Raw genomic sequence first — 26,732 nt, forward strand, 5'->3', positions numbered from 1 at the left:
ATTCAGCGGCTGGGAGTAGTGGCGTACTCCTGTAATCCAAGCTTCCGGGAGGCCGTTGTGTGGGAGAGATCTGGAAACAACTACAGATTCGGCCGTTTCACGAGCTCAGGAACGGCCGCGGTACCTTCATCGAGCTCTGCAGATCGACAGATGACAGTGTGGAAATTTCGGCAAGCGGTGGCTAAGGGTTAAGAGAAGCCGAACGCACTAAACACAAGAACGTCGGGAAACCGAAGCACGTAACTATAAGATTGCGGAATGCAGTGCAAAAGCAAAACTTCGAGAAGACCAACTCTGAAGCCATCGGCGCGCTAGGAGTTACTCCGCGCAGCAGCGATCATCTAGGAAGAGCGAGACGGGGGTGTCGCTCGACCACACAATAAATTTTTACTTAATCCAAATTTGCAATACCGGTTCGTCACTAGAATACTGCGCCTTGGTTCTTCCAAAAGCGATAGTAATAAGCACGTCGACTGCAGCGTCATTTAGGGTAGTGAGTCAGACATGGAGAGGATAAAAGGCGGGTGGAATGTGCAACGACAGGGGGCATTGCAGGGCGGGCGCCGACTCCTTGCGCTGTGGCGCCGGCGGCGGCCTGGAGGGGCTGGGGCTGCTGGTGCCTCCATGTAGAGCTGGCTGCCGCCGAGCCCAGGCGCCGTGCCGCTAACGAAGCGATCGCCTTTGGTGACATCTTTTGCAATAACGACTGCGCGAATCGACGGTATCTCGTAAGGAAAGAAAGAGCAGCAGATGCTGCTGAGGACTCTCCCTCGAGCGTTTCCGATGACTTCTTGAGCTCTTATTCGACATGGCATTCAGGCAGTCAAGGGTGCCGTCGATTGTTTCACACGAATGCGAAATACCGGCATTGTGCGTTTCCGCAAAGTGATTTTTACGCCACAATGGCGATCGTCCTACAAGTTGTATCACATGTGGAGGGCAGAGCGTAGCAGTTTCCGTGGTGTAGCGGTTATAACGTCTGCCTAACACGCACAAGGTCCCCGGTTCGATTGCGGGCGGAAACAAGTTTTCGTCGCACTCAGCAAGACACTTGCTACGATCTCTACTGTGACCATTTAAATCAACTTCAAACGTTCCACCAGCAGGGTGCACATGGCTCAAATGAAACTGTTTCAGAACTGGTTGTCGGATTTAGCGCTGACTTGGAGGCCTGGAAATGCGCGAAACAGCCGCCGCCATGCGGTTTGTTAGCACACCGTTGTACAAAACGCAAGGGCTCGTCCGGGATTTGAACCCGGGACCTCCTGCACCCGAAGCAGGAATCATACCCCTAGACCAACGAGCCTGTTCGTTCCGAAAACACACTGCATGTGAATGACGCCACCGTTGATGGTCTCACCATGTACGGCTGCAGCTCACCCAGCGTTCTCTCTGGCTGTCGCGGTTGGATTGTTTTCATCGACTTCTTGTACTATAGGAACCTCACGAATCGGAGGGAGCTCGTAGCCGATGCCCTTGCTAACACAGAAGGAAAACTGTTGCTACCACGAGTCTCCGGGTGGCACATCAGACGAACCGTCGTTTCCGTGGTGTAGCGGTTATCACGTCTGCTTTACACGCAGAAGGTCCCCGGTTCGATCCCGGGCGGGAACACAACAATTTTAATCCGTATATCGGATTTCATTTCCGGGATGACCTCACGGATGCGTATGCAGAGACAATCAATGTCATATTCTAGATGGATAGGGCGTCATTTTACTGTCAAATACTGTTGCTCTCTTATTGCACCGGTATTTGGTAACTGAGAACGCCCCTAGCTCCATTATGGCTGGCAAAATATACAACCCGGTTCTTCAGGGCTACTTCAGGTGCGCTTCCTACTGGCTATCCTGAGCTCGCGCTACTCGCCTTGTCACGGCTGTGACAAAGTGTGAAGGTAACTAATAATGAGAAACTCTTAGCCACGCTCAGTCTTACGTCCCACCCATTGGTTGTTGCCGTCGCTAGTAAGATGAAGGTAGACTGTCGCACAATCAAGCTGAATCTCCACACACGGTGCACATATTCCGCAAAGACAACCTTGTTTTCCGTTGCAAGAAAAATTACCGTCTGCCTTTCTACCGAATTCCACCTACGTACTTTACTGGTGCCGGATTCTTGTTATATCCACGTGATATAACAGGCGTCTTACTCTTCATTGAGGAGCTGCAACCGGGACTGAGTTCCACCTACTCTTCAGCACGGTCAAAATGGCAGGGCTCGTCCGGGATTTGAACCCGGGACCTCCTGCACCCAAAGCAGGAATCATACCCCTAGACCAACGAGCCACCTGCCCGCACCACTCAAGCTAATCACAAGTAGTGCATCTCCCAGGGAACACAAACTTTCACGTGAATTCGCAAGATAAGCGCTTTCTGCAGGCAGCACTCACCACTGATGAGAAGAATATTAAAGGCGCCGAATAAAAAGCGAAATAACTTCATCGAACTCTGCTTATGAACAGCCGGCAGTGCCTCAGTTTCCGTATGTGGTTTCTCAGGGTTAAGAGAAGGCGAATGCACTAAACAAAATAACATCGGGAAAGCAAGCACCAACTCATAATGAAAATATTGAAGAATATACTGCAAGCAAAACTTCCAGAAGACGAATACTGAAGACGCCACAGACAAAAGAATTATTCTATGCAGCAACGATCATCTAGGAAGCGTGAATTGCATGTGCCGCTCCACCACACAACTTCTTTTGATACTGTTTTACTTATTCTAAATTTTCATTACCTGATCGTCTCTAGAATACTGTGTGATTATCACGTGGTTTCCTCCTTCCAACAGCGATAGTGGTAAGTAAATCGACTACAAAATCTTTCAAAGTAGGTCAGACACAAAAAAAAAAAAAAATCGGAGCTGCGTGTAGCTCATGTCATTCTGCTTCAAAGGTAATTCAGCGGCTGGGAGTAGTGGCGTACTCCTGTAATCCAAGCTTCCGGGAGGCCGTTGTGTGGGAGAGATCTGGAAACAACTACAGATTCGGCCGTTTCACGAGCTCAGGAACGGCCGCGGTACCTTCATCGAGCTCTGCAGATCGACAGATGACAGTGTGGAAATTTCGGCAAGCGGTGGCTAAGGGTTAAGAGAAGCCGAACGCACTAAACACAAGAACGTCGGGAAACCGAAGCACGTAACTATAAGATTGCGGAATGCAGTGCAAAAGCAAAACTTCGAGAAGACCAACTCTGAAGCCATCGGCGCGCTAGGAGTTACTCCGCGCAGCAGCGATCATCTAGGAAGAGCGAGACGGGGGTGTCGCTCGACCACACAATAAATTTTTACTTAATCCAAATTTGCAATACCGGTTCGTCACTAGAATACTGCGCCTTGGTTCTTCCAAAAGCGATAGTAATAAGCACGTCGACTGCAGCGTCATTTAGGGTAGTGAGTCAGACATGGAGAGGATAAAAGGCGGGTGGAATGTGCAACGACAGGGGGCATTGCAGGGCGGGCGCCGACTCCTTGCGCTGTGGCGCCGGCGGCGGCCTGGAGGGGCTGGGGCTGCTGGTGCCTCCATGTAGAGCTGCCGCCGAGCCCAGGCGCCGTGCCGCTAACGAAGCGATCGCCTTTGGTGACATCTTTTGCAATAACGACTGCGCGAATCGACGGTATCTCGTAAGGAAAGAAAGAGCAGCAGATGCTGCTGAGGACTCTCCCTCGAGCGTTTCCGATGACTTCTTGAGCTCTTATTCGACATGGCATTCAGGCAGTCAAGGGTGCCGTCGATTGTTTCACACGAATGCGAAATACCGGCATTGTGCGTTTCCGCAAAGTGATTTTTACGCCACAATGGCGATCGTCCTACAAGTTGTATCACATGTGGAGGGCAGAGCGTAGCAGTTTCCGTGGTGTAGCGGTTATAACGTCTGCCTAACACGCACAAGGTCCCCGGTTCGATTGCGGGCGGAAACAAGTTTTCGTCGCACTCAGCAAGACACTTGCTACGATCTCTACTGTGACCATTTAAATCAACTTCAAACGTTCCACCAGCAGGGTGCACATGGCTCAAATGAAACTGTTTCAGAACTGGTTGTCGGATTTAGCGCTGACTTGGAGGCCTGGAAATGCGCGAAACAGCCGCCGCCATGCGGTTTGTTAGCACACCGTTGTACAAAACGCAAGGGCTCGTCCGGGATTTGAACCCGGGACCTCCTGCACCCGAAGCAGGAATCATACCCCTAGACCAACGAGCCTGTTCGTTCCGAAAACACACTGCATGTGAATGACGCCACCGTTGATGGTCTCACCATGTACGGCTGCAGCTCACCCAGCGTTCTCTCTGGCTGTCGCGGTTGGATTGTTTTCATCGACTTCTTGTACTATAGGAACCTCACGAATCGGAGGGAGCTCGTAGCCGATGCCCTTGCTAACACAGAAGGAAAACTGTTGCTACCACGAGTCTCCGGGTGGCACATCAGACGAACCGTCGTTTCCGTGGTGTAGCGGTTATCACGTCTGCTTTACACGCAGAAGGTCCCCGGTTCGATCCCGGGCGGGAACACAACAATTTTAATCCGTATATCGGATTTCATTTCCGGGATGACCTCACGGATGCGTATGCAGAGACAATCAATGTCATATTCTAGATGGATAGGGCGTCATTTTACTGTCAAATACTGTTGCTCTCTTATTGCACCGGTATTTGGTAACTGAGAACGCCCCTAGCTCCATTATGGCTGGCAAAATATACAACCCGGTTCTTCAGGGCTACTTCAGGTGCGCTTCCTACTGGCTATCCTGAGCTCGCGCTACTCGCCTTGTCACGGCTGTGACAAAGTGTGAAGGTAACTAATAATGAGAAACTCTTAGCCACGCTCAGTCTTACGTCCCACCCATTGGTTGTTGCCGTCGCTAGTAAGATGAAGGTAGACTGTCGCACAATCAAGCTGAATCTCCACACACGGTGCACATATTCCGCAAAGACAACCTTGTTTTCCGTTGCAAGAAAAATTACCGTCTGCCTTTCTACCGAATTCCACCTACGTACTTTACTGGTGCCGGATTCTTGTTATATCCACGTGATATAACAGGCGTCTTACTCTTCATTGAGGAGCTGCAACCGGGACTGAGTTCCACCTACTCTTCAGCACGGTCAAAATGGCAGGGCTCGTCCGGGATTTGAACCCGGGACCTCCTGCACCCAAAGCAGGAATCATACCCCTAGACCAACGAGCCACCTGCCCGCACCACTCAAGCTAATCACAAGTAGTGCATCTCCCAGGGAACACAAACTTTCACGTGAATTCGCAAGATAAGCGCTTTCTGCAGGCAGCACTCACCACTGATGAGAAGAATATTAAAGGCGCCGAATAAAAAGCGAAATAACTTCATCGAACTCTGCTTATGAACAGCCGGCAGTGCCTCAGTTTCCGTATGTGGTTTCTCAGGGTTAAGAGAAGGCGAATGCACTAAACAAAATAACATCGGGAAAGCAAGCACCAACTCATAATGAAAATATTGAAGAATATACTGCAAGCAAAACTTCCAGAAGACGAATACTGAAGACGCCACAGACAAAAGAATTATTCTATGCAGCAACGATCATCTAGGAAGCGTGAATTGCATGTGCCGCTCCACCACACAACTTCTTTTGATACTGTTTTACTTATTCTAAATTTTCATTACCTGATCGTCTCTAGAATACTGTGTGATTATCACGTGGTTTCCTCCTTCCAACAGCGATAGTGGTAAGTAAATCGACTACAAAATCTTTCAAAGTAGGTCAGACACAAAAAAAAAAAAAAAAAAATCGGAGCTGCGTGTAGCTCATGTCATTCTGCTTCAAAGGTAATTCAGCGGCTGGGAGTAGTGGCGTACTCCTGTAATCCAAGCTTCCGGGAGGCCGTTGTGTGGGAGAGATCTGGAAACAACTACAGATTCGGCCGTTTCACGAGCTCAGGAACGGCCGCGGTACCTTCATCGAGCTCTGCAGATCGACAGATGACAGTGTGGAAATTTCGGCAAGCGGTGGCTAAGGGTTAAGAGAAGCCGAACGCACTAAACACAAGAACGTCGGGAAACCGAAGCACGTAACTATAAGATTGCGGAATGCAGTGCAAAAGCAAAACTTCGAGAAGACCAACTCTGAAGCCATCGGCGCGCTAGGAGTTACTCCGCGCAGCAGCGATCATCTAGGAAGAGCGAGACGGGGGTGTCGCTCGACCACACAATAAATTTTTACTTAATCCAAATTTGCAATACCGGTTCGTCACTAGAATACTGCGCCTTGGTTCTTCCAAAAGCGATAGTAATAAGCACGTCGACTGCAGCGTCATTTAGGGTAGTGAGTCAGACATGGAGAGGATAAAAGGCGGGTGGAATGTGCAACGACAGGGGGCATTGCAGGGCGGGCGCCGACTCCTTGCGCTGTGGCGCCGGCGGCGGCCTGGAGGGGCTGGGGCTGCTGGTGCCTCCATGTAGAGCTGCCGCCGAGCCCAGGCGCCGTGCCGCTAACGAAGCGATCGCCTTTGGTGACATCTTTTGCAATAACGACTGCGCGAATCGACGGTATCTCGTAAGGAAAGAAAGAGCAGCAGATGCTGCTGAGGACTCTCCCTCGAGCGTTTCCGATGACTTCTTGAGCTCTTATTCGACATGGCATTCAGGCAGTCAAGGGTGCTGTCGATTGTTTCACACGAATGCGAAATACCGGCATTGTGCGTTTCCGCAAAGTGATTTTTACGCCACAATGGCGATCGTCCTACAAGTTGTATCACATGTGGAGGGCAGAGCGTAGCAGTTTCCGTGGTGTAGCGGTTATAACGTCTGCCTAACACGCACAAGGTCCCCGGTTCGATTGCGGGCGGAAACAAGTTTTCGTCGCACTCAGCAAGACACTTACTACGATCTCTACTGTGACCATTTAAATCAACTTCAAACGTTCCACCAGCAGGGTGCACATGGCTCAAATGAAACTGTTTCAGAACTGGTTGTCGGATTTAGCGCTGACTTGGAGGCCTGGAAATGCGCGAAACAGCCGCCGCCATGCGGTTTGTTAGCACACCGTTGTACAAAACGCAAGGGCTCGTCCGGGATTTGAACCCGGGACCTCCTGCACCCGAAGCAGGAATCATACCCCTAGACCAACGAGCCTGTTCGTTCCGAAAACACACTGCATGTGAATGACGCCACCGTTGATGGTCTCACCATGTACGGCTGCAGCTCACCCAGCGTTCTCTCTGGCTGTCGCGGTTGGATTGTTTTCATCGACTTCTTGTACTATAGGAACCTCACGAATCGGAGGGAGCTCGTAGCCGATGCCCTTGCTAACACAGAAGGAAAACTGTTGCTACCACGAGTCTCCGGGTGGCACATCAGACGAACCGTCGTTTCCGTGGTGTAGCGGTTATCACGTCTGCTTTACACGCAGAAGGTCCCCGGTTCGATCCCGGGCGGGAACACAACAATTTTAATCCGTATATCGGATTTCATTTCCGGGATGACCTCACGGATGCGTATGCAGAGACAATCAATGTCATATTCTAGATGGATAGGGCGTCATTTTACTGTCAAATACTGTTGCTCTCTTATTGCACCGGTATTTGGTAACTGAGAACGCCCCTAGCTCCATTATGGCTGGCAAAATATACAACCCGGTTCTTCAGGGCTACTTCAGGTGCGCTTCCTACTGGCTATCCTGAGCTCGCGCTACTCGCCTTGTCACGGCTGTGACAAAGTGTGAAGGTAACTAATAATGAGAAACTCTTAGCCACGCTCAGTCTTACGTCCCACCCATTGGTTGTTGCCGTCGCTAGTAAGATGAAGGTAGACTGTCGCACAATCAAGCTGAATCTCCACTCACGGTGCACATATTCCGCAAAGACAACCTTGTTTTCCGTTGCAAGAAAAATTACCGTCTGCCTTTCTACCGAATTCCACCTACGTACTTTACTGGTGCCGGATTCTTGTTATATCCACGTGATATAACAGGCGTCTTACTCTTCATTGAGGAGCTGCAACCGGGACTGAGTTCCACCTACTCTTCAGCACGGTCAAAATGGCAGGGCTCGTCCGGGATTTGAACCCGGGACCTCCTGCACCCAAAGCAGGAATCATACCCCTAGACCAACGAGCCACCTGCCCGCACCACTCAAGCTAATCACAAGTAGTGCATCTCCCAGGGAACACAAACTTTCACGTGAATTCGCAAGATAAGCGCTTTCTGCAGGCAGCACTCACCACTGATGAGAAGAATATTAAAGGCGCCGAATAAAAAGCGAAATAACTTCATCGAACTCTGCTTATGAACAGCCGGCAGTGCCTCAGTTTCCGTATGTGGTTTCTCAGGGTTAAGAGAAGGCGAATGCACTAAACAAAATAACATCGGGAAAGCAAGCACCAACTCATAATGAAAATATTGAAGAATATACTGCAAGCAAAACTTCCAGAAGACGAATACTGAAGACGCCACAGACAAAAGAATTATTCTATGCAGCAACGATCATCTAGGAAGCGTGAATTGCATGTGCCGCTCCACCACACAACTTCTTTTGATACTGTTTTACTTATTCTAAATTTTCATTACCTGATCGTCTCTAGAATACTGTGTGATTATCACGTGGTTTCCTCCTTCCAACAGCGATAGTGGTAAGTAAATCGACTACAAAATCTTTCAAAGTAGGTCAGACACAAAAAAAAAAAAAAAAATCGGAGCTGCGTGTAGCTCATGTCATTCTGCTTCAAAGGTAATTCAGCGGCTGGGAGTAGTGGCGTACTCCTGTAATCCAAGCTTCCGGGAGGCCGTTGTGTGGGAGAGATCTGGAAACAACTACAGATTCGGCCGTTTCACGAGCTCAGGAACGGCCGCGGTACCTTCATCGAGCTCTGCAGATCGACAGATGACAGTGTGGAAATTTCGGCAAGCGGTGGCTAAGGGTTAAGAGAAGCCGAACGCACTAAACACAAGAACGTCGGGAAACCGAAGCACGTAACTATAAGATTGCGGAATGCAGTGCAAAAGCAAAACTTCGAGAAGACCAACTCTGAAGCCATCGGCGCGCTAGGAGTTACTCCGCGCAGCAGCGATCATCTAGGAAGAGCGAGACGGGGGTGTCGCTCGACCACACAATAAATTTTTACTTAATCCAAATTTGCAATACCGGTTCGTCACTAGAATACTGCGCCTTGGTTCTTCCAAAAGCGATAGTAATAAGCACGTCGACTGCAGCGTCATTTAGGGTAGTGAGTCAGACATGGAGAGGATAAAAGGCGGGTGGAATGTGCAACGACAGGGGGCATTGCAGGGCGGGCGCCGACTCCTTGCGCTGTGGCGCCGGCGGCGGCCTGGAGGGGCTGGGGCTGCTGGTGCCTCCATGTAGAGCTGGCTGCCGCCGAGCCCAGGCGCCGTGCCGCTAACAAAGCGATCGCCTTTGGTGACATCTTTTGCAATAACGACTGCGCGAATCGACGGTATCTCGTAAGGAAAGAAAGAGCAGCAGATGCTGCTGAGGACTCTCCCTCGAGCGTTTCCGATGACTTCTTGAGCTCTTATTCGACATGGCATTCAGGCAGTCAAGGGTGCTGTCGATTGTTTCACACGAATGCGAAATACCGGCATTGTGCGTTTCCGCAAAGTGATTTTTACGCCACAATGGCGATCGTCCTACAAGTTGTATCACATGTGGAGGGCAGAGCGTAGCAGTTTCCGTGGTGTAGCGGTTATAACGTCTGCCTAACACGCACAAGGTCCCCGGTTCGATTGCGGGCGGAAACAAGTTTTCGTCGCACTCAGCAAGACACTTACTACGATCTCTACTGTGACCATTTAAATCAACTTCAAACGTTCCACCAGCAGGGTGCACATGGCTCAAATGAAACTGTTTCAGAACTGGTTGTCGGATTTAGCGCTGACTTGGAGGCCTGGAAATGCGCGAAACAGCCGCCGCCATGCGGTTTGTTAGCACACCGTTGTACAAAACGCAAGGGCTCGTCCGGGATTTGAACCCGGGACCTCCTGCACCCGAAGCAGGAATCATACCCCTAGACCAACGAGCCTGTTCGTTCCGAAAACACACTGCATGTGAATGACGCCACCGTTGATGGTCTCACCATGTACGGCTGCAGCTCACCCAGCGTTCTCTCTGGCTGTCGCGGTTGGATTGTTTTCATCGACTTCTTGTACTATAGGAACCTCACGAATCGGAGGGAGCTCGTAGCCGATGCCCTTGCTAACACAGAAGGAAAACTGTTGCTACCACGAGTCTCCGGGTGGCACATCAGACGAACCGTCGTTTCCGTGGTGTAGCGGTTATCACGTCTGCTTTACACGCAGAAGGTCCCCGGTTCGATCCCGGGCGGGAACACAACAATTTTAATCCGTATATCGGATTTCATTTCCGGGATGACCTCACGGATGCGTATGCAGAGACAATCAATGTCATATTCTAGATGGATAGGGCGTCATTTTACTGTCAAATACTGTTGCTCTCTTATTGCACCGGTATTTGGTAACTGAGAACGCCCCTAGCTCCATTATGGCTGGCAAAATATACAACCCGGTTCTTCAGGGCTACTTCAGGTGCGCTTCCTACTGGCTATCCTGAGCTCGCGCTACTCGCCTTGTCACGGCTGTGACAAAGTGTGAAGGTAACTAATAATGAGAAACTCTTAGCCACGCTCAGTCTTACGTCCCACCCATTGGTTGTTGCCGTCGCTAGTAAGATGAAGGTAGACTGTCGCACAATCAAGCTGAATCTCCACTCACGGTGCACATATTCCGCAAAGACAACCTTGTTTTCCGTTGCAAGAAAAATTACCGTCTGCCTTTCTACCGAATTCCACCTACGTACTTTACTGGTGCCGGATTCTTGTTATATCCACGTGATATAACAGGCGTCTTACTCTTCATTGAGGAGCTGCAACCGGGACTGAGTTCCACCTACTCTTCAGCACGGTCAAAATGGCAGGGCTCGTCCGGGATTTGAACCCGGGACCTCCTGCACCCAAAGCAGGAATCATACCCCTAGACCAACGAGCCACCTGCCCGCACCACTCAAGCTAATCACAAGTAGTGCATCTCCCAGGGAACACAAACTTTCACGTGAATTCGCAAGATAAGCGCTTTCTGCAGGCAGCACTCACCACTGATGAGAAGAATATTAAAGGCGCCGAATAAAAAGCGAAATAACTTCATCGAACTCTGCTTATGAACAGCCGGCAGTGCCTCAGTTTCCGTATGTGGTTTCTCAGGGTTAAGAGAAGGCGAATGCACTAAACAAAATAACATCGGGAAAGCAAGCACCAACTCATAATGAAAATATTGAAGAATATACTGCAAGCAAAACTTCCAGAAGACGAATACTGAAGACGCCACAGACAAAAGAATTATTCTATGCAGCAACGATCATCTAGGAAGCGTGAATTGCATGTGCCGCTCCACCACACAACTTCTTTTGATACTGTTTTACTTATTCTAAATTTTCATTACCTGATCGTCTCTAGAATACTGTGTGATTATCACGTGGTTTCCTCCTTCCAACAGCGATAGTGGTAAGTAAATCGACTACAAAATCTTTCAAAGTAGGTCAGACACAAAAAAAAAAAAAAAAAAATCGGAGCTGCGTGTAGCTCATGTCATTCTGCTTCAAAGGTAATTCAGCGGCTGGGAGTAGTGGCGTACTCCTGTAATCCAAGCTTCCGGGAGGCCGTTGTGTGGGAGAGATCTGGAAACAACTACAGATTCGGCCGTTTCACGAGCTCAGGAACGGCCGCGGTACCTTCATCGAGCTCTGCAGATCGACAGATGACAGTGTGGAAATTTCGGCAAGCGGTGGCTAAGGGTTAAGAGAAGCCGAACGCACTAAACACAAGAACGTCGGGAAACCGAAGCACGTAACTATAAGATTGCGGAATGCAGTGCAAAAGCAAAACTTCGAGAAGACCAACTCTGAAGCCATCGGCGCGCTAGGAGTTACTCCGCGCAGCAGCGATCATCTAGGAAGAGCGAGACGGGGGTGTCGCTCGACCACACAATAAATTTTTACTTAATCCAAATTTGCAATACCGGTTCGTCACTAGAATACTGCGCCTTGGTTCTTCCAAAAGCGATAGTAATAAGCACGTCGACTGCAGCGTCATTTAGGGTAGTGAGTCAGACATGGAGAGGATAAAAGGCGGGTGGAATGTGCAACGACAGGGGGCATTGCAGGGCGGGCGCCGACTCCTTGCGCTGTGGCGCCGGCGGCGGCCTGGAGGGGCTGGGGCTGCTGGTGCCTCCATGTAGAGCTGCCGCCGAGCCCAGGCGCCGTGCCGCTAACGAAGCGATCGCCTTTGGTGACATCTTTTGCAATAACGACTGCGCGAATCGACGGTATCTCGTAAGGAAAGAAAGAGCAGCAGATGCTGCTGAGGACTCTCCCTCGAGCGTTTCCGATGACTTCTTGAGCTCTTATTCGACATGGCATTCAGGCAGTCAAGGGTGCTGTCGATTGTTTCACACGAATGCGAAATACCGGCATTGTGCGTTTCCGCAAAGTGATTTTTACGCCACAATGGCGATCGTCCTACAAGTTGTATCACATGTGGAGGGCAGAGCGTAGCAGTTTCCGTGGTGTAGCGGTTATAACGTCTGCCTAACACGCACAAGGTCCCCGGTTCGATTGCGGGCGGAAACAAGTTTTCGTCGCACTCAGCAAGACACTTACTACGATCTCTACTGTGACCATTTAAATCAACTTCAAACGTTCCACCAGCAGGGTGCACATGGCTCAAATGAAACTGTTTCAGAACTGGTTGTCGGATTTAGCGCTGACTTGGAGGCCTGGAAATGCGCGAAACAGCCGCCGCCATGCGGTTTGTTAGCACACCGTTGTACAAAACGCAAGGGCTCGTCCGGGATTTGAACCCGGGACCTCCTGCACCCGAAGCAGGAATCATACCCCTAGACCAACGAGCCTGTTCGTTCCGAAAACACACTGCATGTGAATGACGCCACCGTTGATGGTCTCACCATGTACGGCTGCAGCTCACCCAGCGTTCTCTCTGGCTGTCGCGGTTGGATTGTTTTCATCGACTTCTTGTACTATAGGAACCTCACGAATCGGAGGGAGCTCGTAGCCGATGCCCTTGCTAACACAGAAGGAAAACTGTTGCTACCACGAGTCTCCGGGTGGCACATCAGACGAACCGTCGTTTCCGTGGTGTAGCGGTTATCACGTCTGCTTTACACGCAGAAGGTCCCCGGTTCGATCCCGGGCGGGAACACAACAATTTTAATCCGTATATCGGATTTCATTTCCGGGATGACCTCACGGATGCGTATGCAGAGACAATCAATGTCATATTCTAGATGGATAGGGCGTCATTTTACTGTCAAATACTGTTGCTCTCTTATTGCACCGGTATTTGGTAACTGAGAACGCCCCTAGCTCCATTATGGCTGGCAAAATATACAACCCGGTTCTTCAGGGCTACTTCAGGTGCGCTTCCTACTGGCTATCCTGAGCTCGCGCTACTCGCCTTGTCACGGCTGTGACAAAGTGTGAAGGTAACTAATAATGAGAAACTCTTAGCCACGCTCAGTCTTACGTCCCACCCATTGGTTGTTGCCGTCGCTAGTAAGATGAAGGTAGACTGTCGCACAATCAAGCTGAATCTCCACACACGGTGCACATATTCCGCAAAGACAACCTTGTTTTCCGTTGCAAGAAAAATTACCGTCTGCCTTTCTACCGAATTCCACCTACGTACTTTACTGGTGCCGGATTCTTGTTATATCCACGTGATATAACAGGCGTCTTACTCTTCATTGAGGAGCTGCAACCGGGACTGAGTTCCACCTACTCTTCAGCACGGTCAAAATGGCAGGGCTCGTCCGGGATTTGAACCCGGGACCTCCTGCACCCAAAGCAGGAATCATACCCCTAGACCAACGAGCCACCTGCCCGCACCACTCAAGCTAATCACAAGTAGTGCATCTCCCAGGGAACACAAACTTTCACGTGAATTCGCAAGATAAGCGCTTTCTGCAGGCAGCACTCACCACTGATGAGAAGAATATTAAAGGCGCCGAATAAAAAGCGAAATAACTTCATCGAACTCTGCTTATGAACAGCCGGCAGTGCCTCAGTTTCCGTATGTGGTTTCTCAGGGTTAAGAGAAGGCGAATGCACTAAACAAAATAACATCGGGAAAGCAAGCACCAACTCATAATGAAAATATTGAAGAATATACTGCAAGCAAAACTTCCAGAAGACGAATACTGAAGACGCCACAGACAAAAGAATTATTCTATGCAGCAACGATCATCTAGGAAGCGTGAATTGCATGTGCCGCTCCACCACACAACTTCTTTTGATACTGTTTTACTTATTCTAAATTTTCATTACCTGATCGTCTCTAGAATACTGTGTGATTATCACGTGGTTTCCTCCTTCCAACAGCGATAGTGGTAAGTAAATCGACTACAAAATCTTTCAAAGTAGGTCAGACACAAAAAAAAAAAAAAAAAAATCGGAGCTGCGTGTAGCTCATGTCATTCTGCTTCAAAGGTAATTCAGCGGCTGGGAGTAGTGGCGTACTCCTGTAATCCAAGCTTCCGGGAGGCCGTTGTGTGGGAGAGATCTGGAAACAACTACAGATTCGGCCGTTTCACGAGCTCAGGAACGGCCGCGGTACCTTCATCGAGCTCTGCAGATCGACAGATGACAGTGTGGAAATTTCGGCAAGCGGTGGCTAAGGGTTAAGAGAAGCCGAACGCACTAAACACAAGAACGTCGGGAAACCGAAGCACGTAACTATAAGATTGCGGAATGCAGTGCAAAAGCAAAACTTCGAGAAGACCAACTCTGAAGCCATCGGCGCGCTAGGAGTTACTCCGCGCAGCAGCGATCATCTAGGAAGAGCGAGACGGGGGTGTCGCTCGACCACACAATAAATTTTTACTTAATCCAAATTTGCAATACCGGTTCGTCACTAGAATACTGCGCCTTGGTTCTTCCAAAAGCGATAGTAATAAGCACGTCGACTGCAGCGTCATTTAGGGTAGTGAGTCAGACATGGAGAGGATAAAAGGCGGGTGGAATGTGCAACGACAGGGGGCATTGCAGGGCGGGCGCCGACTCCTTGCGCTGTGGCGCCGGCGGCGGCCTGGAGGGGCTGGGGCTGCTGGTGCCTCCATGTAGAGCTGCCGCCGAGCCCAGGCGCCGTGCCGCTAACGAAGCGATCGCCTTTGGTGACATCTTTTGCAATAACGACTGCGCGAATCGACGGTATCTCGTAAGGAAAGAAAGAGCAGCAGATGCTGCTGAGGACTCTCCCTCGAGCGTTTCCGATGACTTCTTGAGCTCTTATTCGACATGGCATTCAGGCAGTCAAGGGTGCTGTCGATTGTTTCACACGAATGCGAAATACCGGCATTGTGCGTTTCCGCAAAGTGATTTTTACGCCACAATGGCGATCGTCCTACAAGTTGTATCACATGTGGAGGGCAGAGCGTAGCAGTTTCCGTGGTGTAGCGGTTATAACGTCTGCCTAACACGCACAAGGTCCCCGGTTCGATTGCGGGCGGAAACAAGTTTTCGTCGCACTCAGCAAGACACTTACTACGATCTCTACTGTGACCATTTAAATCAACTTCAAACGTTCCACCAGCAGGGTGCACATGGCTCAAATGAAACTGTTTCAGAACTGGTTGTCGGATTTAGCGCTGACTTGGAGGCCTGGAAATGCGCGAAACAGCCGCCGCCATGCGGTTTGTTAGCACACCGTTGTACAAAACGCAAGGGCTCGTCCGGGATTTGAACCCGGGACCTCCTGCACCCGAAGCAGGAATCATACCCCTAGACCAACGAGCCTGTTCGTTCCGAAAACACACTGCATGTGAATGACGCCACCGTTGATGGTCTCACCATGTACGGCTGCAGCTCACCCAGCGTTCTCTCTGGCTGTCGCGGTTGGATTGTTTTCATCGACTTCTTGTACTATAGGAACCTCACGAATCGGAGGGAGCTCGTAGCCGATGCCCTTGCTAACACAGAAGGAAAACTGTTGCTACCACGAGTCTCCGGGTGGCACATCAGACGAACCGTCGTTTCCGTGGTGTAGCGGTTATCACGTCTGCTTTACACGCAGAAGGTCCCCGGTTCGATCCCGGGCGGGAACACAACAATTTTAATCCGTATATCGGATTTCATTTCCGGGATGACCTCACGGATGCGTATGCAGAGACAATCAATGTCATATTCTAGATGGATAGGGCGTCATTTTACTGTCAAATACTGTTGCTCTCTTATTGCACCGGTATTTGGTAACTGAGAACGCCCCTAGCTCCATTATGGCTGGCAAAATATACAACCCGGTTCTTCAGGGCTACTTCAGGTGCGCTTCCTACTGGCTATCCTGAGCTCGCGCTACTCGCCTTGTCACGGCTGTGACAAAGTGTGAAGGTAACTAATAATGAGAAACTCTTAGCCACGCTCAGTCTTACGTCCCACCCATTGGTTGTTGCCGTCGCTAGTAAGATGAAGGTAGACTGTCGCACAATCAAGCTGAATCTCCACTCACGGTGCACATATTCCGCAAAGACAACCTTGTTTTCCGTTGCAAGAAAAATTACCGTCTGCCTTTCTACCGAATTCCACCTACGTACTTTACTGGTGCCGGATTCTTGTTATATCCACGTGATATAACAGGCGTCTTACTCTTCATTGAGGAGCTGCAACCGGGACTGAGTTCCACCTACTCTTCAGCACGGTCAAAATGGCAGGGCTCGTCCGGGATTTGAACCCGGGACCTCCTGCACCCAAAGCAGGAATCATACCCCTAGACCAACGAGCCACCTGCCCGCACCACTCAAGCTAATCACAAGTAGTGCATCTCCCAGGGAACACAAACTTTCACGTGAATTCGCAAGATAAGCGCTTTCTGCAGGCAGCACTCACCACTGATGAGAAGAATATTAAAGGCGCCGAATAAAAAGCGAAATAACTTCATCGAACTCTGCTTATGAACAGCCGGCAGTGCCTCAGTTTCCGTATGTGGTTTCTCAGGGTTAAGAGAAGGCGAATGCACTAAACAAAATAACATCGGGAAAGCAAGCACCAACTCATAATGAAAATATTGAAGAATATACTGCAAGCAAAACTTCCAGAAGACGAATACTGAAGACGCCACAGACAAAAGAATTATTCTATGCAGCAACGATCATCTAGGAAGCGTGAATTGCATGTGCCGCTCCACCACACAACTTCTTTTGATACTGTTTTACTTATTCTAAATTTTCATTACCTGATCGTCTCTAGAATACTGTGTGATTATCACGTGGTTTCCTCCTTCCAACAGCGATAGTGGTAAGTAAATCGACTACAAAATCTTTCAAAGTAGGTCAGACACAAAAAAAAAAAAAAAAAAATCGGAGCTGCGTGTAGCTCATGTCATTCTGCTTCAAAGGTAATTCAGCGGCTGGGAGTAGTGGCGTACTCCTGTAATCCAAGCTTCCGGGAGGCCGTTGTGTGGGAGAGATCTGGAAACAACTACAGATTCGGCCGTTTCACGAGCTCAGGAACGGCCGCGGTACCTTCATCGAGCTCTGCAGATCGACAGATGACAGTGTGGAAATTTCGGCAAGCGGTGGCTAAGGGTTAAGAGAAGCCGAACGCACTAAACACAAGAACGTCGGGAAACCGAAGCACGTAACTATAAGATTGCGGAATGCAGTGCAAAAGCAAAACTTCGAGAAGACCAACTCTGAAGCCATCGGCGCGCTAGGAGTTACTCCGCGCAGCAGCGATCATCTAGGAAGAGCGAGACGGGGGTGTCGCTCGACCACACAATAAATTTTTACTTAATCCAAATTTGCAATACCGGTTCGTCACTAGAATACTGCGCCTTGGTTCTTCCAAAAGCGATAGTAATAAGCACGTCGACTGCAGCGTCATTTAGGGTAGTGAGTCAGACATGGAGAGGATAAAAGGCGGGTGGAATGTGCAACGACAGGGGGCATTGCAGGGCGGGCGCCGACTCCTTGCGCTGTGGCGCCGGCGGCGGCCTGGAGGGGCTGGGGCTGCTGGTGCCTCCATGTAGAGCTGCCGCCGAGCCCAGGCGCCGTGCCGCTAACGAAGCGATCGCCTTTGGTGACATCTTTTGCAATAACGACTGCGCGAATCGACGGTATCTCGTAAGGAAAGAAAGAGCAGCAGATGCTGCTGAGGACTCTCCCTCGAGCGTTTCCGATGACTTCTTGAGCTCTTATTCGACATGGCATTCAGGCAGTCAAGGGTGCTGTCGATTGTTTCACACGAATGCGAAATACCGGCATTGTGCGTTTCCGCAAAGTGATTTTTACGCCACAATGGCGATCGTCCTACAAGTTGTATCACATGTGGAGGGCAGAGCGTAGCAGTTTCCGTGGTGTAGCGGTTATAACGTCTGCCTAACACGCACAAGGTCCCCGGTTCGATTGCGGGCGGAAACAAGTTTTCGTCGCACTCAGCAAGACACTTACTACGATCTGGCATTGCAGGGCGGGCGCCGACTCCTTGCGCTGTGGCGCCGGCGGCGGCCTGGAGGGGCTGGGGCTGCTGGTGCCTCCATGTAGAGCTGCCGCCGAGCCCAGGCGCCGTGCCGCTAACGAAGCGATCGCCTTTGGTGACATCTTTTGCAATAACGACTGCGCGAATCGACGGTATCTCGTAAGGAAAGAAAGAGCAGCAGATGCTGCTGAGGACTCTCCCTCGAGCGTTTCCGATGACTTCTTGAGCTCTTATTCGACATGGCATTCAGGCAGTCAAGGGTGCTGTCGATTGTTTCACACGAATGCGAAATACCGGCATTGTGCGTTTCCGCAAAGTGATTTTTACGCCACAATGGCGATCGTCCTACAAGTTGTATCACATGTGGAGGGCAGAGCGTAGCAGTTTCCGTGGTGTAGCGGTTATAACGTCTGCCTAACACGCACAAGGTCCCCGGTTCGATTGCGGGCGGAAACAAGTTTTCGTCGCACTCAGCAAGACACTTACTACGATCTCTACTGTGACCATTTAAATCAACTTCAAACGTTCCACCAGCAGGGTGCACATGGCTCAAATGAAACTGTTTCAGAACTGGTTGTCGGATTTAGCGCTGACTTGGAGGCCTGGAAATGCGCGAAACAGCCGCCGCCATGCGGTTTGTTAGCACACCGTTGTACAAAACGCAAGGGCTCGTCCGGGATTTGAACCCGGGACCTCCTGCACCCGAAGCAGGAATCATACCCCTAGACCAACGAGCCTGTTCGTTCCGAAAACACACTGCATGTGAATGACGCCACCGTTGATGGTCTCACCATGTACGGCTGCAGCTCACCCAGCGTTCTCTCTGGCTGTCGCGGTTGGATTGTTTTCATCGACTTCTTGTACTATAGGAACCTCACGAATCGGAGGGAGCTCGTAGCCGATGCCCTTGCTAACACAGAAGGAAAACTGTTGCTACCACGAGTCTCCGGGTGGCACATCAGACGAACCGTCGTTTCCGTGGTGTAGCGGTTATCACGTCTGCTTTACACGCAGAAGGTCCCCGGTTCGATCCCGGGCGGGAACACAACAATTTTAATCCGTATATCGGATTTCATTTCCGGGATGACCTCACGGATGCGTATGCAGAGACAATCAATGTCATATTCTAGATGGATAGGGCGTCATTTTACTGTCAAATACTGTTGCTCTCTTATTGCACCGGTATTTGGTAACTGAGAACGCCCCTAGCTCCATTATGGCTGGCAAAATATACAACCCGGTTCTTCAGGGCTACTTCAGGTGCGCTTCCTACTGGCTATCCTGAGCTCGCGCTACTCGCCTTGTCACGGCTGTGACAAAGTGTGAAGGTAACTAATAATGAGAAACTCTTAGCCACGCTCAGTCTTACGTCCCACCCATTGGTTGTTGCCGTCGCTAGTAAGATGAAGGTAGACTGTCGCACAATCAAGCTGAATCTCCACTCACGGTGCACATATTCCGCAAAGACAACCTTGTTTTCCGTTGCAAGAAAAATTACCGTCTGCCTTTCTACCGAATTCCACCTACGTACTTTACTGGTGCCGGATTCTTGTTATATCCACGTGATATAACAGGCGTCTTACTCTTCATTGAGGAGCTGCAACCGGGACTGAGTTCCACCTACTCTTCAGCACGGTCAAAATGGCAGGGCTCGTCCGGGATTTGAACCCGGGACCTCCTGCACCCAAAGCAGGAATCATACCCCTAGACCAACGAGCCACCTGCCCGCACCACTCAAGCTAATCACAAGTAGTGCATCTCCCAGGGAACACAAACTTTCACGTGAATTCGCAAGATAAGCGCTTTCTGCAGGCAGCACTCACCACTGATGAGAAGAATATTAAAGGCGCCGAATAAAAAGCGAAATAACTTCATCGAACTCTGCTTATGAACAGCCGGCAGTGCCTCAGTTTCCGTATGTGGTTTCTCAGGGTTAAGAGAAGGCGAATGCACTAAACAAAATAACATCGGGAAAGCAAGCACCAACTCATAATGAAAATATTGAAGAATATACTGCAAGCAAAACTTCCAGAAGACGAATACTGAAGACGCCACAGACAAAAGAATTATTCTATGCAGCAACGATCATCTAGGAAGCGTGAATTGCATGTGCCGCTCCACCACACAACTTCTTTTGATACTGTTTTACTTATTCTAAATTTTCATTACCTGATCGTCTCTAGAATACTGTGTGATTATCACGTGGTTTCCTCCTTCCAACAGCGATAGTGGTAAGTAAATCGACTACAAAATCTTTCAAAGTAGGTCAGACACAAAAAAAAAAAAAAAAAAATCGGAGCTGCGTGTAGCTCATGTCATTCTGCTTCAAAGGTAATTCAGCGGCTGGGAGTAGTGGCGTACTCCTGTAATCCAAGCTTCCGGGAGGCCGTTGTGTGGGAGAGATCTGGAAACAACTACAGATTCGGCCGTTTCACGAGCTCAGGAACGGCCGCGGTACCTTCATCGAGCTCTGCAGATCGACAGATGACAGTGTGGAAATTTCGGCAAGCGGTGGCTAAGGGTTAAGAGAAGCCGAACGCACTAAACACAAGAACGTCGGGAAACCGAAGCACGTAACTATAAGATTGCGGAATGCAGTGCAAAAGCAAAACTTCGAGAAGACCAACTCTGAAGCCATCGGCGCGCTAGGAGTTACTCCGCGCAGCAGCGATCATCTAGGAAGAGCGAGACGGGGGTGTCGCTCGACCACACAATAAATTTTTACTTAATCCAAATTTGCAATACCGGTTCGTCACTAGAATACTGCGCCTTGGTTCTTCCAAAAGCGATAGTAATAAGCACGTCGACTGCAGCGTCATTTAGGGTAGTGAGTCAGACATGGAGAGGATAAAAGGCGGGTGGAATGTGCAACGACAGGGGGCATTGCAGGGCGGGCGCCGACTCCTTGCGCTGTGGCGCCGGCGGCGGCCTGGAGGGGCTGGGGCTGCTGGTGCCTCCATGTAGAGCTGCCGCCGAGCCCAGGCGCCGTGCCGCTAACGAAGCGATCGCCTTTGGTGACATCTTTTGCAATAACGACTGCGCGAATCGACGGTATCTCGTAAGGAAAGAAAGAGCAGCAGATGCTGCTGAGGACTCTCCCTCGAGCGTTTCCGATGACTTCTTGAGCTCTTATTCGACATGGCATTCAGGCAGTCAAGGGTGCTGTCGATTGTTTCACACGAATGCGAAATACCGGCATTGTGCGTTTCCGCAAAGTGATTTTTACGCCACAATGGCGATCGTCCTACAAGTTGTATCACATGTGGAGGGCAGAGCGTAGCAGTTTCCGTGGTGTAGCGGTTATAACGTCTGCCTAACACGCACAAGGTCCCCGGTTCGATTGCGGGCGGAAACAAGTTTTCGTCGCACTCAGCAAGACACTTACTACGATCTCTACTGTGACCATTTAAATCAACTTCAAACGTTCCACCAGCAGGGTGCACATGGCTCAAATGAAACTGTTTCAGAACTGGTTGTCGGATTTAGCGCTGACTTGGAGGCCTGGAAATGCGCGAAACAGCCGCCGCCATGCGGTTTGTTAGCACACCGTTGTACAAAACGCAAGGGCTCGTCCGGGATTTGAACCCGGGACCTCCTGCACCCGAAGCAGGAATCATACCCCTAGACCAACGAGCCTGTTCGTTCCGAAAACACACTGCATGTGAATGACGCCACCGTTGATGGTCTCACCATGTACGGCTGCAGCTCACCCAGCGTTCTCTCTGGCTGTCGCGGTTGGATTGTTTTCATCGACTTCTTGTACTATAGGAACCTCACGAATCGGAGGGAGCTCGTAGCCGATGCCCTTGCTAACACAGAAGGAAAACTGTTGCTACCACGAGTCTCCGGGTGGCACATCAGACGAACCGTCGTTTCCGTGGTGTAGCGGTTATCACGTCTGCTTTACACGCAGAAGGTCCCCGGTTCGATCCCGGGCGGGAACACAACAATTTTAATCCGTATATCGGATTTCATTTCCGGGATGACCTCACGGATGCGTATGCAGAGACAATCAATGTCATATTCTAGATGGATAGGGCGTCATTTTACTGTCAAATACTGTTGCTCTCTTATTGCACCGGTATTTGGTAACTGAGAACGCCCCTAGCTCCATTATGGCTGGCAAAATATACAACCCGGTTCTTCAGGGCTACTTCAGGTGCGCTTCCTACTGGCTATCCTGAGCTCGCGCTACTCGCCTTGTCACGGCTGTGACAAAGTGTGAAGGTAACTAATAATGAGAAACTCTTAGCCACGCTCAGTCTTACGTCCCACCCATTGGTTGTTGCCGTCGCTAGTAAGATGAAGGTAGACTGTCGCACAATCAAGCTGAATCTCCACTCACGGTGCACATATTCCGCAAAGACAACCTTGTTTTCCGTTGCAAGAAAAATTACCGTCTGCCTTTCTACCGAATTCCACCTACGTACTTTACTGGTGCCGGATTCTTGTTATATCCACGTGATATAACAGGCGTCTTACTCTTCATTGAGGAGCTGCAACCGGGACTGAGTTCCACCTACTCTTCAGCACGGTCAAAATGGCAGGGCTCGTCCGGGATTTGAACCCGGGACCTCCTGCACCCAAAGCAGGAATCATACCCCTAGACCAACGAGCCACCTGCCCGCACCACTCAAGCTAATCACAAGTAGTGCATCTCCCAGGGAACACAAACTTTCACGTGAATTCGCAAGATAAGCGCTTTCTGCAGGCAGCACTCACCACTGATGAGAAGAATATTAAAGGCGCCGAATAAAAAGCGAAATAACTTCATCGAACTCTGCTTATGAACAGCCGGCAGTGCCTCAGTTTCCGTATGTGGTTTCTCAGGGTTAAGAGAAGGCGAATGCACTAAACAAAATAACATCGGGAAAGCAAGCACCAACTCATAATGAAAATATTGAAGAATATACTGCAAGCAAAACTTCCAGAAGACGAATACTGAAGACGCCACAGACAAAAGAATTATTCTATGCAGCAACGATCATCTAGGAAGCGTGAATTGCATGTGCCGCTCCACCACACAACTTCTTTTGATACTGTTTTACTTATTCTAAATTTTCATTACCTGATCGTCTCTAGAATACTGTGTGATTATCACGTGGTTTCCTCCTTCCAACAGCGATAGTGGTAAGTAAATCGACTACAAAATCTTTCAAAGTAGGTCAGACACAAAAAAAAAAAAAAAAAAATCGGAGCTGCGTGTAGCTCATGTCATTCTGCTTCAAAGGTAATTCAGCGGCTGGGAGTAGTGGCGTACTCCTGTAATCCAAGCTTCCGGGAGGCCGTTGTGTGGGAGAGATCTGGAAACAACTACAGATTCGGCCGTTTCACGAGCTCAGGAACGGCCGCGGTACCTTCATCGAGCTCTGCAGATCGACAGATGACAGTGTGGAAATTTCGGCAAGCGGTGGCTAAGGGTTAAGAGAAGCCGAACGCACTAAACACAAGAACGTCGGGAAACCGAAGCACGTAACTATAAGATTGCGGAATGCAGTGCAAAAGCAAAACTTCGAGAAGACCAACTCTGAAGCCATCGGCGCGCTAGGAGTTACTCCGCGCAGCAGCGATCATCTAGGAAGAGCGAGACGGGGGTGTCGCTCGACCACACAATAAATTTTTACTTAATCCAAATTTGCAATACCGGTTCGTCACTAGAATACTGCGCCTTGGTTCTTCCAAAAGCGATAGTAATAAGCACGTCGACTGCAGCGTCATTTAGGGTAGTGAGTCAGACATGGAGAGGATAAAAGGCGGGTGGAATGTGCAACGACAGGGGGCATTGCAGGGCGGGCGCCGACTCCTTGCGCTGTGGCGCCGGCGGCGGCCTGGAGGGGCTGGGGCTGCTGGTGCCTCCATGTAGAGCTGCCGCCGAGCCCAGGCGCCGTGCCGCTAACGAAGCGATCGCCTTTGGTGACATCTTTTGCAATAACGACTGCGCGAATCGACGGTATCTCGTAAGGAAAGAAAGAGCAGCAGATGCTGCTGAGGACTCTCCCTCGAGCGTTTCCGATGACTTCTTGAGCTCTTATTCGACATGGCATTCAGGCAGTCAAGGGTGCTGTCGATTGTTTCACACGAATGCGAAATACCGGCATTGTGCGTTTCCGCAAAGTGATTTTTACGCCACAATGGCGATCGTCCTACAAGTTGTATCACATGTGGAGGGCAGAGCGTAGCAGTTTCCGTGGTGTAGCGGTTATAACGTCTGCCTAACACGCACAAGGTCCCCGGTTCGATTGCGGGCGGAAACAAGTTTTCGTCGCACTCAGCAAGACACTTACTACGATCTCTACTGTGACCATTTAAATCAACTTCAAACGTTCCACCAGCAGGGTGCACATGGCTCAAATGAAACTGTTTCAGAACTGGTTGTCGGATTTAGCGCTGACTTGGAGGCCTGGAAATGCGCGAAACAGCCGCCGCCATGCGGTTTGTTAGCACACCGTTGTACAAAACGCAAGGGCTCGTCCGGGATTTGAACCCGGGACCTCCTGCACCCGAAGCAGGAATCATACCCCTAGACCAACGAGCCTGTTCGTTCCGAAAACACACTGCATGTGAATGACGCCACCGTTGATGGTCTCACCATGTACGGCTGCAGCTCACCCAGCGTTCTCTCTGGCTGTCGCGGTTGGATTGTTTTCATCGACTTCTTGTACTATAGGAACCTCACGAATCGGAGGGAGCTCGTAGCCGATGCCCTTGCTAACACAGAAGGAAAACTGTTGCTACCACGAGTCTCCGGGTGGCACATCAGACGAACCGTCGTTTCCGTGGTGTAGCGGTTATCACGTCTGCTTTACACGCAGAAGGTCCCCGGTTCGATCCCGGGCGGGAACACAACAATTTTAATCCGTATATCGGATTTCATTTCCGGGATGACCTCACGGATGCGTATGCAGAGACAATCAATGTCATATTCTAGATGGATAGGGCGTCATTTTACTGTCAAATACTGTTGCTCTCTTATTGCACCGGTATTTGGTAACTGAGAACGCCCCTAGCTCCATTATGGCTGGCAAAATATACAACCCGGTTCTTCAGGGCTACTTCAGGTGCGCTTCCTACTGGCTATCCTGAGCTCGCGCTACTCGCCTTGTCACGGCTGTGACAAAGTGTGAAGGTAACTAATAATGAGAAACTCTTAGCCACGCTCAGTCTTACGTCCCACCCATTGGTTGTTGCCGTCGCTAGTAAGATGAAGGTAGACTGTCGCACAATCAAGCTGAATCTCCACTCACGGTGCACATATTCCGCAAAGACAACCTTGTTTTCCGTTGCAAGAAAAATTACCGTCTGCCTTTCTACCGAATTCCACCTACGTACTTTACTGGTGCCGGATTCTTGTTATATCCACGTGATATAACAGGCGTCTTACTCTTCATTGAGGAGCTGCAACCGGGACTGAGTTCCACCTACTCTTCAGCACGGTCAAAATGGCAGGGCTCGTCCGGGATTTGAACCCGGGACCTCCTGCACCCAAAGCAGGAATCATACCCCTAGACCAACGAGCCACCTGCCCGCACCACTCAAGCTAATCACAAGTAGTGCATCTCCCAGGGAACACAAACTTTCACGTGAATTCGCAAGATAAGCGCTTTCTGCAGGCAGCACTCACCACTGATGAGAAGAATATTAAAGGCGCCGAATAAAAAGCGAAATAACTTCATCGAACTCTGCTTATGAACAGCCGGCAGTGCCTCAGTTTCCGTATGTGGTTTCTCAGGGTTAAGAGAAGGCGAATGCACTAAACAAAATAACATCGGGAAAGCAAGCACCAACTCATAATGAAAATATTGAAGAATATACTGCAAGCAAAACTTCCAGAAGACGAATACTGAAGACGCCACAGACAAAAGAATTATTCTATGCAGCAACGATCATCTAGGAAGCGTGAATTGCATGTGCCGCTCCACCACACAACTTCTTTTGATACTGTTTTACTTATTCTAAATTTTCATTACCTGATCGTCTCTAGAATACTGTGTGATTATCACGTGGTTTCCTCCTTCCAACAGCGATAGTGGTAAGTAAATCGACTACAAAATCTTTCAAAGTAGGTCAGACACAAAAAAAAAAAAAAAAAAATCGGAGCTGCGTGTAGCTCATGTCATTCTGCTTCAAAGGTAATTCAGCGGCTGGGAGTAGTGGCGTACTCCTGTAATCCAAGCTTCCGGGAGGCCGTTGTGTGGGAGAGATCTGGAAACAACTACAGATTCGGCCGTTTCACGAGCTCAGGAACGGCCGCGGTACC

General features: G+C 49.9%; 27 non-coding genes across 27 annotated transcripts; 9 read left to right on the forward strand and 18 right to left on the reverse strand.

Annotated features, from left to right (window-relative positions):
- Window positions 1-1,234: 1,234 nt before the first annotated feature.
- Window positions 1,235-1,306, reverse strand: Trnap-cgg (transfer RNA proline (anticodon CGG)). Its single transcript has one exon. It is a non-coding gene; the product is annotated as a tRNA-Pro (tRNA).
- Window positions 1,307-1,541: 235 nt separating this feature from the next.
- Window positions 1,542-1,614, forward strand: Trnav-uac (transfer RNA valine (anticodon UAC)). The gene has a single exon. It is a non-coding gene; the product is annotated as a tRNA-Val (tRNA).
- Window positions 1,615-2,216: 602 nt separating this feature from the next.
- On the reverse strand, window positions 2,217-2,288 carry Trnap-ugg (transfer RNA proline (anticodon UGG)). The gene has a single exon. It is a non-coding gene; the product is annotated as a tRNA-Pro (tRNA).
- Window positions 2,289-4,129: 1,841 nt separating this feature from the next.
- On the reverse strand, window positions 4,130-4,201 carry Trnap-cgg (transfer RNA proline (anticodon CGG)). Its single transcript has one exon. It is a non-coding gene; the product is annotated as a tRNA-Pro (tRNA).
- Window positions 4,202-4,436: 235 nt separating this feature from the next.
- On the forward strand, window positions 4,437-4,509 carry Trnav-uac (transfer RNA valine (anticodon UAC)). The gene has a single exon. It is a non-coding gene; the product is annotated as a tRNA-Val (tRNA).
- A 602-nt stretch (window positions 4,510-5,111) lies between these two features.
- Window positions 5,112-5,183, reverse strand: Trnap-ugg (transfer RNA proline (anticodon UGG)). The gene has a single exon. It is a non-coding gene; the product is annotated as a tRNA-Pro (tRNA).
- Window positions 5,184-7,028: 1,845 nt separating this feature from the next.
- Window positions 7,029-7,100, reverse strand: Trnap-cgg (transfer RNA proline (anticodon CGG)). The gene has a single exon. It is a non-coding gene; the product is annotated as a tRNA-Pro (tRNA).
- A 235-nt stretch (window positions 7,101-7,335) lies between these two features.
- Window positions 7,336-7,408, forward strand: Trnav-uac (transfer RNA valine (anticodon UAC)). Its single transcript has one exon. It is a non-coding gene; the product is annotated as a tRNA-Val (tRNA).
- Window positions 7,409-8,010: 602 nt separating this feature from the next.
- On the reverse strand, window positions 8,011-8,082 carry Trnap-ugg (transfer RNA proline (anticodon UGG)). The gene has a single exon. It is a non-coding gene; the product is annotated as a tRNA-Pro (tRNA).
- Window positions 8,083-9,929: 1,847 nt separating this feature from the next.
- Window positions 9,930-10,001, reverse strand: Trnap-cgg (transfer RNA proline (anticodon CGG)). The gene has a single exon. It is a non-coding gene; the product is annotated as a tRNA-Pro (tRNA).
- A 235-nt stretch (window positions 10,002-10,236) lies between these two features.
- Window positions 10,237-10,309, forward strand: Trnav-uac (transfer RNA valine (anticodon UAC)). Its single transcript has one exon. It is a non-coding gene; the product is annotated as a tRNA-Val (tRNA).
- A 602-nt stretch (window positions 10,310-10,911) lies between these two features.
- On the reverse strand, window positions 10,912-10,983 carry Trnap-ugg (transfer RNA proline (anticodon UGG)). The gene has a single exon. It is a non-coding gene; the product is annotated as a tRNA-Pro (tRNA).
- A 1,845-nt stretch (window positions 10,984-12,828) lies between these two features.
- On the reverse strand, window positions 12,829-12,900 carry Trnap-cgg (transfer RNA proline (anticodon CGG)). The gene has a single exon. It is a non-coding gene; the product is annotated as a tRNA-Pro (tRNA).
- A 235-nt stretch (window positions 12,901-13,135) lies between these two features.
- Trnav-uac (transfer RNA valine (anticodon UAC)) lies at window positions 13,136-13,208 on the forward strand. The gene has a single exon. It is a non-coding gene; the product is annotated as a tRNA-Val (tRNA).
- A 602-nt stretch (window positions 13,209-13,810) lies between these two features.
- Trnap-ugg (transfer RNA proline (anticodon UGG)) lies at window positions 13,811-13,882 on the reverse strand. The gene has a single exon. It is a non-coding gene; the product is annotated as a tRNA-Pro (tRNA).
- Window positions 13,883-15,727: 1,845 nt separating this feature from the next.
- Window positions 15,728-15,799, reverse strand: Trnap-cgg (transfer RNA proline (anticodon CGG)). The gene has a single exon. It is a non-coding gene; the product is annotated as a tRNA-Pro (tRNA).
- A 235-nt stretch (window positions 15,800-16,034) lies between these two features.
- Window positions 16,035-16,107, forward strand: Trnav-uac (transfer RNA valine (anticodon UAC)). Its single transcript has one exon. It is a non-coding gene; the product is annotated as a tRNA-Val (tRNA).
- A 602-nt stretch (window positions 16,108-16,709) lies between these two features.
- Trnap-ugg (transfer RNA proline (anticodon UGG)) lies at window positions 16,710-16,781 on the reverse strand. The gene has a single exon. It is a non-coding gene; the product is annotated as a tRNA-Pro (tRNA).
- Window positions 16,782-19,140: 2,359 nt separating this feature from the next.
- Trnap-cgg (transfer RNA proline (anticodon CGG)) lies at window positions 19,141-19,212 on the reverse strand. Its single transcript has one exon. It is a non-coding gene; the product is annotated as a tRNA-Pro (tRNA).
- Window positions 19,213-19,447: 235 nt separating this feature from the next.
- Window positions 19,448-19,520, forward strand: Trnav-uac (transfer RNA valine (anticodon UAC)). Its single transcript has one exon. It is a non-coding gene; the product is annotated as a tRNA-Val (tRNA).
- A 602-nt stretch (window positions 19,521-20,122) lies between these two features.
- Trnap-ugg (transfer RNA proline (anticodon UGG)) lies at window positions 20,123-20,194 on the reverse strand. Its single transcript has one exon. It is a non-coding gene; the product is annotated as a tRNA-Pro (tRNA).
- Window positions 20,195-22,039: 1,845 nt separating this feature from the next.
- On the reverse strand, window positions 22,040-22,111 carry Trnap-cgg (transfer RNA proline (anticodon CGG)). The gene has a single exon. It is a non-coding gene; the product is annotated as a tRNA-Pro (tRNA).
- A 235-nt stretch (window positions 22,112-22,346) lies between these two features.
- Trnav-uac (transfer RNA valine (anticodon UAC)) lies at window positions 22,347-22,419 on the forward strand. Its single transcript has one exon. It is a non-coding gene; the product is annotated as a tRNA-Val (tRNA).
- Window positions 22,420-23,021: 602 nt separating this feature from the next.
- Trnap-ugg (transfer RNA proline (anticodon UGG)) lies at window positions 23,022-23,093 on the reverse strand. Its single transcript has one exon. It is a non-coding gene; the product is annotated as a tRNA-Pro (tRNA).
- Window positions 23,094-24,938: 1,845 nt separating this feature from the next.
- Window positions 24,939-25,010, reverse strand: Trnap-cgg (transfer RNA proline (anticodon CGG)). Its single transcript has one exon. It is a non-coding gene; the product is annotated as a tRNA-Pro (tRNA).
- A 235-nt stretch (window positions 25,011-25,245) lies between these two features.
- Trnav-uac (transfer RNA valine (anticodon UAC)) lies at window positions 25,246-25,318 on the forward strand. The gene has a single exon. It is a non-coding gene; the product is annotated as a tRNA-Val (tRNA).
- A 602-nt stretch (window positions 25,319-25,920) lies between these two features.
- Trnap-ugg (transfer RNA proline (anticodon UGG)) lies at window positions 25,921-25,992 on the reverse strand. The gene has a single exon. It is a non-coding gene; the product is annotated as a tRNA-Pro (tRNA).
- Window positions 25,993-26,732: the final 740 nt, after the last annotated feature.

Source organism: Schistocerca nitens, chromosome 2, assembly GCF_023898315.1.
Source record: "Schistocerca nitens isolate TAMUIC-IGC-003100 chromosome 2, iqSchNite1.1, whole genome shotgun sequence".
NCBI classification, from domain to species: Eukaryota; Metazoa; Arthropoda; class Insecta; order Orthoptera; family Acrididae; genus Schistocerca; species Schistocerca nitens.